This window comes from Elephantulus edwardii, unplaced genomic scaffold (assembly GCF_000299155.1).
Source record: "Elephantulus edwardii isolate Elephantulus edwardi_28Jun2011 unplaced genomic scaffold, EleEdw1.0 scaffold00100, whole genome shotgun sequence".
Lineage (NCBI taxonomy): Eukaryota > Metazoa > Chordata > Mammalia > Macroscelidea > Macroscelididae > Elephantulus > Elephantulus edwardii.
Window position 1 is genome coordinate 8,667,545 of NW_006399850.1, and position 6,031 is coordinate 8,673,575.

Consider the following 6,031-nt stretch of genomic DNA (forward strand, 5'->3'; position numbering starts at 1 on the left):
TAGGATGCATCCCTGGCATACGCCCTTCCCAATTTTGAACCATGCAGTGTTCCCTTGCTCTGTTCTGACGACTGCCCCTGGTCCAAGTATAAGTTTCGCATTAGAACGATCAATTGTTCTGGGATTCCCATTCTTCTCAGAGTCAGCCATAGTTCCTTATGATCTATACAGTCAAATGCCTTTGCATAGTCAATGAAACACAGATAGACATTCCTCTGGTATTCCCTGCTTTCAGCCATTTTTATAATAGATTTCAGCCATATTTATAATATATTTCATAAATTCTAAAGTCTATCTGAAGGAATTTTAGCATAGAAAATAACAGTAGGAATAACAAATTATGACATGTTGCATTGGGTATATGTGATGCCAAGAACCACTTTAAAGTGCTTTAAAGAGTTTACAGAACCAAGTACCTTGACTCAACTCATAGTATATTCAAGAACTTCATTGCTGTTGTTGTTATTGTTAATAGATGCTGTCAAGTAGAGAATAACTCATAGCCACCTTACAAATAATATGTATGGATGAAAGATAGAAATTGTCAAGAACTTCATCTTGGACCACAATAAATATACCTGGTACCCAAATTCGGGACAATAGTATACATAATGTATTGGGAAAGTCGGTAGTCAGGGACTCCTCCAAATTACTGAGGAACAATAATGTTGGTTAGAGAACTAAAGTGTACCTAATTCAAGTCATGGACTTTTCAATCACTTACTATGCATCTAAGAGTTCAACAATGAATAAGGGTGACAGAAGAAGAATTGATAACTTTGAACTGTGATGTTACATAAGAGTACTGAATAGACCATGGACTACCAAAAGAACATACATATATGCCTTGTAGAAGGTGAAGCCAGAGCATTCCTTGGGCCTGTTGCTATTGTTTTTGTTATGTGTTGTCGAGTCACCTGCAGCCCGTAGCAACCCCACGTACAGCAGCTCTCAAGCCTGCCCTGTCTTGAGCTAGTCTTACTGATTCTGACACACCAACTCCCATTGCCCTATTTACTGCATCACACTATCACATCCTGGGTCTTCCTTTCTTGTTCTATTCCTCCACCCTTCTGAGCTTCTGATATTCTTCTTCAATGATTAGTCCTTCCTGGCCACGTACCCATAGTGTGTGAGATAGAGCTTCAAAATTCTAGCCTCGAAGGAAAAACTTGATTTCACCCTCTATAAGACAAACCTATTTGGTTTCATGGCAGTACATGGCAGTTCATGGTATGGTCAAGACTCTCTCTAGCATCACAACTGGAAGACATTGATTCTCCTGTCATCCTTAGTCATTGTCCAGCTCTCTGATGCATAGCAAGTAATTGTGAAGACTATGACCAGAATTAGGCTGATCTTAATCTCTAGATTAACACTGTTGCTTTTCAGTAATCTGCAGAGGTCCTTGATAACAGATTTTCCCAATGCAATTTGTCTTTTGATTTTCCCAATCTCTTCTCCATCTGTCATGGTGTTGCCAATTGGTCCAGTAGTGAGAATCTTGGTCTTCTTGGTGTTGAGCTTCAATCCGTATTGAAGACTACAGTTCTTGACCTTCTGCAACAAGCGCTTCAGGTCCTCCTCAGTTTCAGCAAAATTGTGTCTTCTTCATTATGTACATTGTTGATGAGTCTTTCTGCAATCCTGATGCCACATTCTTCCTCTTTCTGCAATCCTGATGCCACATTCCTCCTCATAAAGCCCAGCTGCCTGAATTATCTGTTCTCCATATAGATTGAAAAGTTATGGAGATAGAACGTATCCCTGAGGCACTCCTTTCCTAATTTTGAACCATTCACTGTTTCCTTGCTTTGTTCTGATGACTGTATCATGATCCAGGTATAGGTTTCATATGAGCACAATCAAGTGTTCTAGGATTCCCATTTTTCTCAAGGTTAGCCACAATTTGCTGTGATCCACATAGTCAAATGCCTTTGCATTTCTTTGAACCACAGAGAGACTTTCCTCTGGTACTCTTCGCTTTTAGCTAAACTCCATCTGACATTGGCAAAAATGTCTCTAGTGAAAATGCTTACCTTTGACAGCACAACTCCTTATCCTCTAGGTCACAAGAGCCTGTATATTTTACTTAATCATATTAGAATGATTTTTATTATGCAGATTTTTCCGATATTTTCATTCATTTACAATATGTTTCTTATGATCATTCCCATGCATTGTTTTATAAAATAAATCACCATTGGACTTTACCCACCATTATTCCATCTTTTCAGGTCACTGCCGAATCTTTCCCATTTCCTTTACTTCTTCCCTCTACCCACCAAATTGTGTGGCCCCGTGATATCCACTTACCCTTCCTTACCCCTCTGCTCCCATTTCTTCTGCCTATGTACATTTTACTAATTATAGTTATATTTTTACAATAATGTGTTTTTGCTGAAAAGTAGGACATTTATTAAAGAAAAATAACTCCATATTTTATATATTTTAATAACTGTTGAATTAAAATATTCTTAAAGTTTGGAATATAGAAGAGAAATAATTAAAAGCAAGTAAGACAGCATACTCAAAATGTGTGCTCACAAGCTCCTCTGCCTTGAGCCTTGAGACTTATGACCAGTACTATGAAGTTCTAGACCCTGCCAGTATTGTCTTGTTTGCCCCCGCCCCAAGTTATCCAACAAACTTGGACAAAGACTTTTATCTTAGCTCTGTTTCTGCCAGGGGTGTGTGTGTGTGTGTGTGTGTGTGTGTGTGTGAGAGAGAGAGAGAGTTCTGTTTCATGTTCATTCTATGGTTCTCTCCTTTGTCCATGGTTGCTACTGCTGTAAATCTAGCTAGTGGAAGAACATTGGGTCCTGAAGCACATCTGTTGCATTCCTTTTTCTCCTTTGCTGGTGGTGAGAAAGAGACTTTCTTCTCTGGGACCAAATAGCAAATTCTCTTGTGGATTGGTGAAATAGCAAATATTCTTGTGAAGAGGCTAACACACCCTGTTTGCATATTTCCATCCACACACATAGCAGAGTCAAGTTCTATGGCTAAGAAACTCATATTAAAAGATAAATTCTACACATTAAAAAATAAAAAGAAATGGGTTGATTATGTCAAAATTATTAGCCTCACAAAATTAGTTTAGTATATTGATGTGTAATACATATTTAAATCACTTCCAGCAAACCAGTTCTACCTCCATCAGTTTTCTGAGGCTCTGAAACTATCTTCTCTTTCTGAAGTACTACTGGTGGTACTATATGTACACTAAACCACTAACTTTCTTTCTCTCTCTAGGTTGAGACTGAGAGATAAAGAGATATGCATATGCACACAAATGTGTCTCTGTGTGTGCACTCATACACATGCAGCATCTACTTGCAGAGATAAATGGTGGGAGAATAGTAAGCAAGGGAACATGAATTATTGGCATTTGCTATGTCTTTGGGACTATGAAAGCATCTAATATCATTTGCCTTCATTCCAAGAAAGACCTTTAATAGCAGAAATATTCCTAAATTCTGTTTATGGTGTAGAAATGAGTAATATGACAAATCTTCTTATTTAAAGGTCTGTGTAATTCTAGCCTGCTACACTGCCTATTTTTGTAGTATATTTAAAAAAAACACAAAAAAACCAAACAAAAACCCCTCAACTCTGCAGCCTTGTCTGCTTTCCTATAAACATCACAATGACCTTAAATTTTATAACATATATCATCCCATTTATATCATCTTGTCATTTCTACCCCTTATTACCTACATTGAGTTTTTTCTAGGCCATTCTCATGAAAGTCACTACGTCCTGAAAATTTACTGGGACATTTAACTTACATTCCTTTGTGATACCGTCTATTTACTGATGTATGACTATTTTGATTTTTTAAGAAATATTTCTATCTCTGTTTCTCAGTCATCTTCACAACTATTCTTATTTACATTTCAAACTGTTATCATAGCTTACTCCAACAGAATCAGTGGCACATTCCATGAACATCTTGAGACTTTGATATTATTTCTGTCATTATGGTAAATATTATCTGGACATGTTTAATTATTATCTGGACATTAAATTATGTTAAAAAATACTATCTAAATTATGTACTAATAGTTTATTTAACTTTATGTAGTATAAAATTCTAGAACTGTGCTGTTAAAAGCAGTTCTCTAGCCTTATGATATTATAATTTTAAATATGACTGATCAAATTAAGATATTGGCTGAAAGCAGAGAGTGCCAGAAGTTTGTCTATTTTTGTTTTATAAACTGTGTGAAGGCATTTGACTGTGTGGATCACAACATATTATAACTCACATTGAGAAGCATAGGAACCCCAGAACATTTGACTGTGCTCATGTGAAACCTGTACCTAGACCAGGAAGTTTGTCCCAAGGGACAAACTCTGTAGTTGAAAGTCAAATAAGGAGTGCATCAGAAATGAGTCCTTTCTTCAAAACTTTTCAATATTTATACTTAACAGATAATTTGAGAGGCTAGACATTATGAAGAATATGGATGGCATCAGAATTGGAGAAAGATTCACCAACAACCTGCATTATGCAAATAAAACAACCTTACTCATTGAAACTTAGGAAGACTTGAATGAAGTGTTTATTGTAGAAGGTTGAAGACTCGAGTCTTCAACATGGATTGCATCTCACCATCATGAAAACAAATATCCTTACAGTCTGGACAACAGATAATACCATGATAGATGGAGAAAAGATAGAAGTTGTTAACAATTTCAACTTGCTTGTCTTCACAATCAGCATTCCTCGCACCAGCAGTCAGATAAGTCAAAAGATGAGTTGCTTCGGGAAAATCGACTGCGAAAAACCTCCCCAAATGGCTAAAGATCAGTGATATCAGTTAGAGATTACAATGCAACTGACCCGGGCTATTTTCTTCTTAATTGCTTGCTGTGCATTTGAGAGCTGGGCTATGACTAACGATGACAGAAGAATATATTCCTTTGAGTTGTGGTGCTGACAAAGAGTATGGAACATACATGGACTGCCAAGAGAATGAACGGGTCTATTATGAAAAGGATGAAACCAGTTGCTACTTGGAGGCTAGGATTTTGAAGCTCTATTTCACAAACTTTTGGCATATTTTCAGGAGAGACAAGTCCTTGGAGAAGGATACTATGCTTAAAAGGGTAGAGAATCAACACAGAAGAGGAAGACCCTGGATGAGTTGAAGTGACACAATGACTGAACAGTGGGGTCAGATTTGTTAGAAATGATGAGATTGTCTCAGGAAAGGGTAAGGTTCAAATTAATTGTTCATGGGGCCCCCACGAGTCATAGTTGAATTGACGACACATAACAACAACAACTTTTTTATAGAGTTTATCAAGAAAATTGTATTATTCAATGACATATGTACAACTTTTTAAGAGAATGCATTTACAGGAAATAACTATAGACTTTAAAAATAAAATTAGTATTATATTTTAATGCCATAAGTATGACTTTATGGTAAGAATATATTTGAATGTACTATCTTCTGAGTATGTGAATTTTTTTCAATTGAGCCACATCTCTTATATGATATCAGTAACACTGAAATTGTCTGAAATAGCTAGTGTATACTTATCTAATCACATTTATAGAAAAATATATCTGACTAAACTCATGTGCCTAAGAATTTCTCAGTGGGCTCTTGTGACTTACTAGTGAGAAATTACACTGCCAACCCAAGGACATGTGGCTTGAATCTACCAACTGCTCCATGGGAGAAAGATGAGCCATCTACTTCCATGCTAATTACTACGTCTGAAAACTGCTGGAGGTTCAACTGTGTATGTGTTCCAACTCAAAAGTACATAACAACAATAGTAACAATCATTTGTCAGATACAAAAAATATTCTTTATTATATAATTTAATATCAGAAGAAAAGTTTACTTACTGAAACAAGTATTTTTTAACATTTATATTTGGTTAATGAAGCTGCTGAATCTCACTCTCAGATTTTGATCTCTCTCTTCTATATATATTTTAATAAAATGTTTTTATTTTATATTTGTTGCTAACAAAGTTAACATTCATTTTGTTTCACACTATCCTTCAT